At 40.7% G+C, this 13,151-nt stretch overlaps 1 pseudogene; it reads left to right on the top strand.

The window, feature by feature from the left end:
• Positions 1-3,769: 3,769 nt before the first annotated feature.
• On the top strand, positions 3,770-9,699 carry LOC115528721 (annotated as a pseudogene).
• Positions 9,700-13,151: the final 3,452 nt, after the last annotated feature.

The following is a 13,151-nucleotide window of genomic DNA, read 5'->3' as shown; positions in this document are numbered from 1 at the left end:
ATTTGCAGGAAATTTTCCAGGGTGTATTATTCTGGAGACAAGAACAAGACAGGAATACCCTACTATTTTCAGTTTACCTAACAGTGCAAAATGGTTTTGTTTTGTTTCTAACTGTAGTGTGTGATGTTCTTAATCATCCTGGGAGCAGGACAAAGTGTGAGTTTTGCTTTTACAGATTAGTACTGGAATAACTCCTGCAGAGGGAAAGGAAAGGAGGCAGGAAGGCTGGGACTAACAATGTGTAAGTATATAGTGGGGTGGGCATGGCAGGCAAGTGAGTGGGGGAGAAAATACTAAAGGCGGAAGTATTCACTGTTACTAAGGTTCCTACCAGTCCTGTATGAGCACTCGGGTACATCAGAGGCCCTGTGAGGCCACACAGAAGCCAGGGCATTACTTTCCAACCTTTGACTTTGGCTCCAAATAAAATGTTGGTGAGGATTCATTCTGGTACTTGGAGAAGATAGAACTGAACACCGGAGAGAGATCCTACTCAGATGGTTGCAGAAAGACATTGACTGGCTCAACGAAAGCCACCTTCTTAAGGATTTAACAGCAGCCCAACTTGGAAGTTTCAGGCTTCCTCTGGTGGCAAATTATAGATAAGGTATTTATAGCCTTTCTCTAGAAAGAAAGAGTCAAAGTCTACAGGAAATTATCACCTCCTGCAATAACAAACTAAAGTCTTCTCAGTTGGCAATAGAAAGTGAATTTACACACGGGCTCTATAAAACAGCTAGATATTGAAACTCCAATCTTGCACTTGGGAATCTCTTTACGTTGCTTTCACCACCAGCTCCCTCTTTAAAACTCTATCACTGTCACAAACACAGATCTTCTCCTTAATTCCTGGCAGCACAGCTGAGATCCTGCTGGGACGATCAGGCTGAAATATGCATAAGAAAAACATGTAAGGGGTGTTTAACATACAGATTCTTAGGTTCCATGCCCAGATATTTTAAATCAGTCAAGTACAAACATACCTTATTTCATTAGACTTCACTTTATTGCATTTCACAGACACTGAGTTTTTTACAAATTGAAGGTTTGTGGCTACCCTGCATCGAACAAGTCTGTTGGTGCCATTTTTCCAACAGCATTTGTTCACTCTGTGTCTCTGTGTCACATTTAGGTAATTCTTGCAGTATTTCAAACTTTTTCACTATTATCATATTTGTTATGGTGATTTTTTTTAATGTTTATTTATTTTTGAAAGAGACAGAGCAGGAGTGGTGGGGGGAGGGGGAGCAGGGGCAGAGAGAGAGGGAGACACAGAATCCAAAGCAGGCTCCAGGCTCTGAGCTGTCAGCACAGAGCCTGACACGGGGCTTGAACCCATGAACTGTGAGATCATGACCTGAGCCGAAGTTGGATGCTTAACTGACTGAGCCACCCAGACACCCCTGTTATGGTAATCTTTGATGTTTCTATTGTGATTATTTTGGGGCATGATGAACTGTGCACATGTAAAACAGCAAACCTATGTGATAAATGTTGTGTGTTCTAACTGCTACACCCACCAGCTGTTCCCCTGTCTCTCTCCCTTTCCTTAGGCCTCCCTATTCCCTGAGACATAGCAACATTAAAATTAGGCCAATTTGTTACCCTACAATGGCCTCTAAGTGTTCAAGGGAAAGGAAGAGTCTCACATCTCTCATTTGAAATCAGAAGCTAGAAACAATTAAGTTTAGTGAGGAAGGCCAGTTGAAAGCTGAGATAGGCCAAAAGCTAGGCCTCTTGCATCAGTTAGGCAAGTTGTGAATGCAAAGCAAAAGTTCTTGAAGGAAATGAAAAGTGCTAACTCAGTGAACACATGAATGATAAGAAAGCTGAGTCAGCCTTAGTGCTGATATGGAGAAAGCCTTAGTGGTCTGGATGCAACATTCCCATAAGCCAGAGCCTAATGCAGAGCAAAGCCCTAATTCTTTTCAATTCTAAGACAGCTGAGAGAGGTGAGGAAGCTGCAGAAGAAAAGTCTGATGCTAGCAGAGGTTGGATCATGAGGTTTAAGGAAAGAAGCTATCTCTATAACATCCAAGTGCAAGGGGAAGCAGCAAGTGCTGATGTAGAAGCTGCAGCAAATAATCCAGAAGATCTAGCTAAGATAATCAATGAAGGTGGTTACCCTAAACAACAGATTTTTAGTGTAGACAAAATAGCCTTCTATTGGAAGAAGATGCCATCTAGGAGTTTCATAGCAAGAGAGGAGAAGTCAATGCCTTGCTTCAAAGCTTCAAAGGACAGGCTGACTCTCTTGCTAGGGCCTACTGCAGCTGGTGACTTTAAGCTGAAACCAGTGCTCATTTATCATTCTGAAAACTAATACCTTAATATTAATACCTTGATTATTCTTAATTATTATTCTTAAATATCCTTAATACCTCAAGAATTATGCTAAATTTATTCTGTGTGTGCTAAGTGGAGCAACAAAGTCTGATGATGACACATCTGTTTACAACATAGCTTACTTAATCTTTTAAGCCCAATGTTGAGATCTACTGCTCAGAAAAAAACAAAAATTCCCTTTCAAATAGGACTTATTAATAATGCACTTGGTCACTCAAGAACCCTGATGGAGATGTACAATCAGATGAATGCTGTTTTCGTGCCTGCTAACACAACATACATTTGGCAGCTCATGGAATCAAAGAGTAATTTTGACTTTCAAGTCTTACTATTGAGAAAATACATTTCACAGGGCTATAGCTTCTACAGACAGTGATTCCTCTGATGCATCTGGATGCCTTTGAGGGGCTCTAGACTTCAGTGGAGGAAGTAACTGCAGATGTGATGGAAATAGCAAGAGAACTAGAATTAGAAATGGAGCCTGAAGATGTGACCAAATTGCTGCAATCTCGTGATAGAACTTTAAAGGATAAGGGATTGCTTCTGATGGATGAACAAAGAAAGTAGTTCCTTCAGGTGGAAACCACTCCTGGTGAAAATGCTGTGAACATTGTTGAAGTGACAACAAAGGCTTTAGGATATTCCATAAACTTAGTTGGTAAAACAGCAGCAGGGTTTGAGAGGATTGACTCCAATTTGGAAAGAAGTTCTACTGTGGGTAAAATGCTATCAAACAGAATTCATGCTACAGAGAAATCGTTCATGAAAGGAAGAGTGAATTGATGTGGCAAATTTCACTGTTGTCTTCTTTTAAGAAATCCTTCTGCAATCACCACCCTAGAGTCAACAGCCATCAACATGCAGGCAAGACCCTTCACCTGCAAAAAAGTTATGATTCACTGACAGTTCAGGTGATGGAGAACTATTAATAAATAAAGCATTTTTATTTATTTTTATTATTTAAAATTTTTTTTAAATTTATTTTGAGAGAGAGAGAGAGAGAGAGAGCAGGGGGAGGGGCAGAGAGATAGGGGAGAGAAGATCCCAAGCAGGCTGATAGTGCAGAGAGCCTGATGCAGGGCACGATTTCATAATGGTGAGATCACGATCTGAGCCAAAATCAAGAGTCGGCTGCTTAACCAACTGAGCCACCCAGGTGCCCCTACAATAAACTATTTTTAAATTATGATTTGTACATTGTTTTTAGACATAATGCTATTGCACACTTAATAGACTACAGTATAGTATAAACATTACTTTTATATGCACTGAAAAACCAGAACATTCATTTGATTCACTTCATTCAAATAATCACTCTATTGTGGTGGCTGGTGATTATAATGGAGGTAGTCCAAATACCATATTTTTTTTTAATTTTTTTTAATGTTTATGTATTTTTGAGACAGAGAGAGACAGAGCATGAATGAGGGAGGGTCAGAGAGAGAGGGAGACACAGAATCTGAAGCAGGCTCCAGGCTCTGAGCTGTCAGCACAGAGCCTGATGCGGGGCTCGAACCCACGAACCGTGAGATCATGACCTGAGCCAAAGTCGGACGCCCAACCGACTGAGCCACCCAGGTGCCCCCAAATATCATATTTTGAGAAAGACTGGACCAAAGGGGACAAAAGAGTGATGGATATAGAAAAGAATATAGAATCTGATTTATAAAACACTGGTGAATCTTTTGCAGCTTACAGCCCTTGCCTTAAGATGGGTGGAGGTGGTCTGCCCCTATTAGTAGTCTCTCAAACATACAGTTCATTCCCAAACAAAGCTCAGAGAGAAACACAAATTCCCTCATGGATGAAGTTTCCATTTCCTATCTAGGTTTCACTTTCTTGAAAGAGAAGCTCTTTCCTGACAACTGGATCTTACTTATTCTTCCCTTACAAGGCAGCTGACCTGTCACAAAGGTAGGAGTCAGCATCCTCATCAGAGAGACACAAGTGGTTCATTTACTTTTACATGAACACATCAATTATGAGAAACAAGGACAACTTGTATTTTTCGCATTCCTCAGTGTCTTTTTTTTTTTTTTTTTTTTTTTTTTACGTTTACTTATTTTTGGGACAGAGAGAGACAGAGCATGAACGGGGGAGGGGCAGAGAGAGAGGGAGACACAGAATCGGAAACAGACTCCAGGCTCCGAGCCATCAGCCCAGAGCCCGACGTGGGGCTCGAACTCACGGACCGCGAGATCGTGACCTGGCTGAAGTCGGACGCTTAACCGACTGCGCCACCCAGGCGCCCCAGTGTCTTTATTTTTTAGTTCTAAATACTCTCATCAGTGATTTAGTTCATGTTGACCTCAGCCGGACTCAGGTCTGTTTCTCTTCACAGACCCTCCTTCAGTATGAGGTGAACATCACCCCTGTGACTCATTGCCTCCCTGCTGTCTTATGGCGTTTAGCTCCCATATTGCTTCTGGAATGTGATTTAGAAAAGAAATACTCTCCAAAGGAAAACATAAGGTTGCAAAGATAAAACTGCCTAAATCAAACTGGATACATTGTACAAAGAGAACCAAGCATCCCTGTTGCCCATCATATGTAGGTGAAATATGGACTTTTTCAAGAAAGTTAGTTGGAACAAAATATGCACAAACACTCTCAATTTTCATGTTTTTGTTCTTCAGTGTTAGAGTAGATATTTCCTGCTTCTACAGCTGTTGGGTGTGTCCCTCCTCCTGTTTCTGTGATCTAAACCTAAAAAAAGGTTTCTCAAAAAAGAAAGAAGTTGAGTAGAGTCGCAAGTACTCACACACACACACACACACACACACACACACAGACACACACGATACTTCATAGGGTCCTATGAACATTTTAGACTTTTAGATTCACAGTATCTCAACCCTTTCCATTTTAGAAAACATTTTTGCCTTATGGCCTTACAGTATGAAACTAAACCTGTCCATTTAGCTGTCCTATAGCTTTTTCAGAACAAACAGAAATTTATAGTAAATAGTGTATTGTCTCCAATTTTGCTTCTCTAAGAAAAAGACTGCTTACAACTCAAAGCCAAATTCCTCAAGGTGTATTCTAGCTCAAAGCCAACGACAACAGGAAGGGGAAGTACATGGTATCTTATACTTAATAGGATTTTGTTATTCTCTCCCAATGTGCTAAAATCTCCTCACAGAGTACGTTATCCATGGAAGTGCAGGAAACACTGGGTATCTGAGGTAAGGCTCACCTTAGATATTTTGATTACTGCTAAGCAGCCTCCTGCCTCTACACAAGCCATATTTCCAATTGGTCTGCTTTCTTGGAATTTTTCTTTGAGTGCTTCCCTAGAGCTACAATGCAACTGAAGCTTTTCCATGGCCTTTTACTTAGCCAAATTACGTTCCCCAACTGGGACCTTTAATCTTAATTTCAGCCTGAGAAAGTGCAGCACAACTCTGCTAGTCAGACTATGATATGATAAATCAGACTATGATAAATAATGTTTTGAACAGGATTCAGGCCAACACAACAATGTTTCTAATGAAACACACTGAAGACTATCCTGTAGTTGCAGACATGGCCCCTTCTCAGAACCCAGCCCTTCTCAGAACCCACCAGCACAAGCACAAACTCTATTCTATCTTACTGAGACGTCCCATGACCAGTTCCTCTTAACTATAGCAAGTTCAATAAACGCAACTTTTAAAAACAGGTATGGCTTGGTGGTCTTTTCTTTGGTTGGTGGGCTTTAACTGGCTTGTATTAGTTCTGGATGACTTCTTTAATTCTCAGAGTGACTGTCCTATAGAATTGGAGTCCCCTTATTTTCCCTTTCACTAGAAGCCACACTATCTTACTCACTTAATGAAGCTCCCCACGTCCCCTTTCTTTGCCCCAGGATAGAGTTTCCCTAAGAAAAGACACCAGAATATATGCTGTTCACAGTTGCCAGTTATCCAATTACTCACCTTTTCTTCACCCATAGATTGGGTGTATCCACCGCAGGGTGATATGGGATTTGCTGCCTTCAGTACCTACTGCTTGCCCATCACCTTCCTCCAGAGGCATCCTGCTGGATGTGTGAGAGCCACTTTAGCCTTTCCCCTCCTCCATGGCCAACTTCATTTCTGGCTTGATTTAATTCCACATCTTCTCTTGGTGCCTGAGAATGGACGATTTCTTTCTTTCTTCCTTTCGTTCTTTCGTTCTTTAATTTTTTAAAATGTTTATTCATTTTTCAGAGGTGGATAGAGACACAGCATGAGCAGGGGAGGGGCAGAGAGAGAGGGAGACACAGAATCCGAAACAGGCTCCAGGCTCTGAGCTGTCAGCACAGAGCCTGATGTGGGACTCAAACTCACAGTCCGTGAGATCATGACCCAAACCAAAGTCAGACACTTAACCGACTGAGCCACCCAGGCGCCCTGAGAATGGGCAATTTCAAATAACCAGCTGTTTCGGTTCTCCATATTTCTCTTCCAGGATGTGAGACATGAGGGTGTAGGTATGAGAACAGATCTGGAATTCCTTTTCCAAGGTCCAAATAACTTGGATCTTCACCTTTCTGGTGCCCAAGAAACGAAGCCTCTCAAACAGACCTACTTCTATCTTCCCCAACCCAAAACTGTCAGATACCTAGGGAATCAGTTTTATAACCATTCCATTTCTCTCCCAGCACATTCGTGGAGTTTTGCATTGTCCATTCTTTTTTTTTTTTAATTTTTTTTCAACGTTTATTTATTTTTGGGACAGAGAGAGACAGAGCATGAACGGGGGAGGGGCAGAGAGAGAGGGAGACACAGAATCGGAAACAGGCTCCAGGCTCTGAGCCATCAGCCCAGAGCCTGACGCGGGGCTCGAACTCACGGACCGCGAGATCGTGACCTGGCTGAAGTCGGACGCTTAACCGACTGCGCCACCCAGGCGCCCCTGCATTGTCCATTCTTGTGAGCAAGGACCTAAAGGCCTTCTTTTATAAGCTTGGGCAACTAATTTGTAGAGAACAGATGTTCTTTTTACTTCTGAGGCTGAAAGATAAGCAGGGAGTAATTTTTCTTTGTAATTGTACTGCTCTGTTTGTGTCCTCTTTTAGACATAATACCACAGGACTTCTCTAAGGTGAGCTTATCTCTGCTAGTGAACAAACTAGCTTCCTCAGCACAGACATCTTTTTCCTTCTTTAGGAATTGAAAGTTTTGCCGGTGGAGAGCTACTCATTACCCTATCCTCCACCACAATGGAGTCTGATCACCTCCTTTTCACAGGCAAACAAGTCAGGGGCCTTCCCCCTTTGTATCTTAACCCAGCAATTGTCTGGTAGGTGGAGTCTCATGCCTGAGAACTCATATCTTCCTTCCCAGTCAGAGGTTTGGAAGTCTGTAAGGGATGACTATCTCACTATCATAACCCTCATACAGATCGTTGGTGGAACTTGTCTCCTACTCCCTCTGTTACTTGATATTAGACATTTACCATCCCAAATTTAACTGCATCTCCGCTGCCCCACCACACTGCAACCTTGGCTAAGTATGCCACACCCTTGGCAACTTCACTGACCAAACTCCATAGGAGTTAGGGAAGCAATCCTTTTTATTGATTTCAAGTTGTTCCCTTGGGAGATGTCTCTTCCTCCTTCTGAATGGTTTGACACCCCAGTGATACCACATAGAGAAAAATCTAATGAACGCCCCTGAAAGTCGGTATGGTATAGTAGTTAGGAGTGGAGGTCCTGAAGCCAAAGTGCTTGAATTCAGTTTTGCTATTCACTAAAGAACATTACTATTTACTAATGAGAACTTGGTAAAATCACTTAATCTTTGTGTTTCTCAATGTATGAGTGATCAAGTTAAAAAAAAAAAAACAAGTCAATTATGGAAACTTTAGTTATATAGCTGATAAGGTATATCTAATTGATAACATATTAAATGAAATATCTCAGGAAGGGAATACTCTTCTCTCTCAATTGCCCATGAACACTCACAAAATCTATTAGGCCACAAATAAAAACCTCAGCAAAGTCCAAACAGTAAACAATGAAGACAGTATTCTCTGATTATAATCCAATACAACTAGAAATTAATAAAAATCAGGGGGATAAAATTTCTTCTGTGTGGAAATATAAAACTATTTTAAACAATGTCTACAACAAACAGAGGTCACCAACTGAAACTGTAGACAATAATAACACAGCATACAAAAACTTGGGATGCTACTTGCTGCAGTCAGCCTATATTCCACGTGCTCTTGTGGCTCAGCTTCCTGGCTCCTCTCCTCCCAGCTCTCGTGGATTCCAATACAAGAAGAAATCACCATACTACTCATTGACAATGGCTTTGGTATGTGTAAAGTTGGCTTCAATGGAGATGATGACCCCCAGACGTATTCCCTTTTATTGTCAGGCAGCCAACACCAGGGTGTCCTGGTGGACATGGGGCGGAAGGACAGCTACATAGGTGACAAAGTCCAGAGCAATTGCTACAGCCTGACCTTGAAGTACCACATGGAGCACAGCATCATCACCAACTGTGATGAATTGGGGAAAACCTGGCTTCACACCTTGTATAATGAGCTACATGTGACTCTGGAGGAGCACCTGGTCCTGTTGACTGAGGCACTCCTAAACTCCAAGGCCAACAGAGAGAAGATGACTATGATCATGTTTAAGACCTTCAACACCTAGGCATGTATGTGGCCATGCTGTCCCTTTATGCCTCTGGTCACACTGCTGGTACTGTCATGGACTCTAGGAATGGGGTCACCCAGACGGTGCTCATATACTAGGGCTACACTCATCCCTAGTCATCCTGGCTCTGGATCTTGCTGGATGGGACCTGGTTGACTACCTCATGAAGATCCTCATGGAGCATGGCTATAGCTTCACCTCCACTGCTGAGCAAAAAATTGTACATGACATCAAGAAGAATTCTGCTATGTTGCCCTGGACTTGCAGCAGGAGATGGCTATCATCTTGTCCTCCTCCTACCAGGGGAAGAATTATGGGTGGCCCAGTGGTCAGTACTCATCAACAATGAGTGGTTCCTCTGCCCAGAGGAGTTCTTCCATTTCTCCTTTCTGGGTATTGAGTCCTATGAGATCACATCCAAGAGACTACCTTTGACTCCATCACGAAGTGTGATGTTTACATTCAGAAGGACCTGTATGTCAACACAGTATATATGGCAGGGCCATCACATACTCTGGCACTGCCATAAGATGCAGAAATAGATCACTGCCTTGGCCCACAGCACAATGAAGGTCAAGATCATCACTCCTCCTGCGAGTAAGTACCTAGTGTGGAGTGGGGAATCCATCCTGGCCTCACTGTCTACCTTCTGGCAGGTGTGGACCAGTAAGCAGGAGAAGAACAAGTTGGGCTTCTGCATCATCCACTGCAAGTGTTTCTAAATGGACTGCAAGAAGATGTATAACATTTGCTGCATGAGGTTATTCAAAAGTATACATTTGCCTCCCTCATGCTGGCCTCATGAAACTGGAATAAGCCTTTGAAAAGAAATTTATCCTTGAACATTGTATCTGACATTAGCACTGGATTGTAGAATTCGCTGCTGATTTTGATGTTGTATTCAAGTTAACTATTCTCTTGATATATGTTTAAAACCTTGCATGTATCTTTGATTTAAACCATTAGTACCTATGGCTTAGTCACTTTCTAACTGAGGTGAGAGAACATGTTTATGGAAGAGAAATCCATTGGCTTGGTGAGAATTTGTGAGGTCATCCATTTCTTGATATGTGTAGAGTATTAATGTGTAAGAACTGACTATCCCAAGATTTCTCTGGAAGCTGGAAAGAATTCTTGGACCAGTTGTTATTTCTGTCTTGCTAATCTAACAGGGTTGGCAAATTCCAAGCCTTCCCACTCAGTTTCCTTTCTTATCTTATATTTTCCCCACCAGAAATGGTGGGTCGTTACTTCTCTTGGGTTGGAAAGCGGTTTGCATTTTTACCTGTTTTTTCATCCTTTTAATTCATGTAAAGTTTTTGTAGACAGTTCTCAATTATTTAAGAGATGACAACAAATTTTGGTTTTCCACTATCAGGTGAGAACATCAGGTGCCAGCAACATATTGTGTGAGAAAAATAAAGTGCTATAGTAAATTGGAAAAAAAAAACCAAAAAACAAAGAAACAAAATCTGTGGAATACTACTAAGATAGAATTCAGAGGAAAATTCATAGTCTTAAATACTTACATTAAAAAAAAGAATTAAGATAAATTAATTAAGAATCTAATTCAAAAGTTTAGGGAAAGGGGCACCTGGGTGGCTCAGTTGGTTGAGCATCTGACTCTTGATTTCAGTTCAGGTCATGATCACAGGTTTGTGGGATCAAGTCCTACATCGAGCTCTGCACTGAGCATGGAGGCTGCTTAAGATATTCTCTCTTTCTCTCTCTCTCTCCCCCTCTGCCCTCTCCCCTGCTTGCACAACTCTCTCTCTCTAAAAATAAAAAAAATCTTTTTAAAAAAGTTAGAAAGAAAATAAAAAACAAAAAATAAGTGGAATGAAAAAGCAGAAGTTATTTATTAAGGAAAAAAGTAAAAATTAATAAGTTAGACAACAGAAATACATAAGGTTTAATTTAAAAAAAAACTAGTTCAATGAAGAAACCATTAGCTACTTGGTACAAGGAAAAAGGAGTGAGAACAAATATGTAAGAATATAATACATTCTTATACCTAATACATAATAGGAGAAATAACATATTCTTATATAATATATTCTTATATATAATATATAATAGGAGAAATAATAAAACACAGAAAATAAGAAGAATTGCAATAGATTACTTAGTTCATTTCTATGCAAATCACTTTCAAAAACTGGATTAAATAAAAAAATGTCTATGATAATATAATTTACCAAGGCTATAGAAGAGATTAAAAACAAAGACTTAAAACTGATTTTTGTAGAAGAAATAGGTAGAATGGTCAAAGAACTACACCCACAAAAAGCAGCACACAAGATGGGAAATTCTAACAAACTTTAAAAACATATAATTCTAGGAGTGCTCTGATGGCTCAGGTGAGCATCTGACTCTTGATTTCAGCTTGGGTTGTGATCCCAGGGTTGTGGGATCTAGCCCCTTGTTGGGCCCTGTGCTGAGCATGGAGCCTGCTTGGGATTCTCTCCCTCTCTCTCTCTCTCGCTCTCTCTCTCTCTCTCTCTCTCTGTCCCTTTCTGCTCCCTCCCCTGCTTGCCCTCACACTCTCTCTCTCTTTCAAAAAATAAAAATAAAAATAAATAAAAAATAAAAGCATATAATTCTAATAGTTTGATATCAGTTCCAGAGAAATTTTTAAAAGAAAGAAAATGTCTAATTTTTGAAAAATTTTTTTTAATTTTTAAAATTTATTTTGAGAGAGAGAGCATGAGCATGGGAAGGACAGAGAAAGAAAATCCCAAACAGTCTCTGCACTGTCAGTATGGAGTCTGTCACAGAGCTTGAACTCATGAACTGTGAGATCATGACCTGAGTTGAAGTCAAGAGTCAGTTGCTTAACTGGCTGAGCCACCTAGGCACCCCTCTCTAATTTCTTTCTTTGAAGTGAATATGACATTGATACCAAAACCTGACATAAGTTAAAAAAAATATATATCAGACCACCAATCTCACTTATGAATATCAATGTAATAATAAAATCTTAAATAAAATATTAACAAACAGAATCCAGCAGCACACACAAGAAAGAAAGAAAGAAAGAAAGAAAGAAAGAAAGAAAGAAAGAAAGAAAAGAAATACATCATGACCAAGACCAAGCAGGATTTATTCTATGGATACAAGGATGTTTACATGTTAGGAAAATAATCAGATGAAAATATTAGGAGAAAAGTAATATATTCAATGTCATAGATGCTTGAAAGTCATTTGATAAAATTCAACCACCATTACTTAAAAAAAAAAAGCTTAGTACTTCCTTAACATGATATATCTAGCTCAGCACAAAAGCTAGTATTATGATTAATGGAGAGACAATTGAAGCATCTCCACTAAGACAAGGATGGCCATTCTCACAAATATTCAATATTATATTTGCTTTGCTGGCCAATACAATTAGACAAAAGAAGGAAATTGGAGCAGAGTGCCTGGGTGGCTCAGTTACTTGACCATTCAACTTTTTTTTTGTTTTTTAGTGTTTTTTATTTATTTGAGAGAGAGAGAGAGAGAGAGAGAGAGAGAGAGAATGAGCAGGGGAACAAGCTCAGCTATTGTGCTACAGACATCTACTTCACAAAGGCTCAGAGAGCAACTCCCCCATGCTTTTTTCATGGATATTTCTTACTGAGAGAATGCAAGAGGGAGGTTAGTAGGAATAATGGCAGCCTCTGTTGCTGTGGTTGATCTCAGGGCCACAGTTGGTATTCATTCTCTCCCTCTTCCACTGTCCATTTGAAATTCCTTCATTGTCAACTATCACTTGGGCTTACCTGGTGCTATGAATCAAACCCTCATACTTGAAAGACCTGAACATATGATAGGTATTTCCTTCTCAGTTTGAGGTTGCTGCACCCCAAAACTGAACCATCTGTTCATGGTTACAACGGGGCAAGGGCATACTGGGAGGTGCCCCACTGGATCACCTGGTTCTGCCACAATTTTGTAAAAGCGTCTCTAGCTCCTCCTGCTGAGCAGAGTCATTTGTCCCTCTCGTGATGGTGGCTCCTTTAGTCTTCTGCTGTCTCTTGACCATAGGGTGTCCAAAGTGTCCTGGTGGCAGCTGGAACCAATAGTTCAACATGACTGTTGCTCTGTCACTTGGCAAGAATGTGTCCACTATGGACGCAGGACCTCTAATCTTGCAGAGTTTTGGGAATGAGAAGCAGAAAACCTCCAGGAG

This window comes from Lynx canadensis, chromosome D3, assembly GCF_007474595.2.
Source record: "Lynx canadensis isolate LIC74 chromosome D3, mLynCan4.pri.v2, whole genome shotgun sequence".
Classification (NCBI taxonomy): domain Eukaryota; kingdom Metazoa; phylum Chordata; class Mammalia; order Carnivora; family Felidae; genus Lynx; species Lynx canadensis.
The sequence above is the reverse complement of the archived record's forward strand: the minus strand, read 5'-3'. Positions and strand labels throughout refer to the sequence as shown.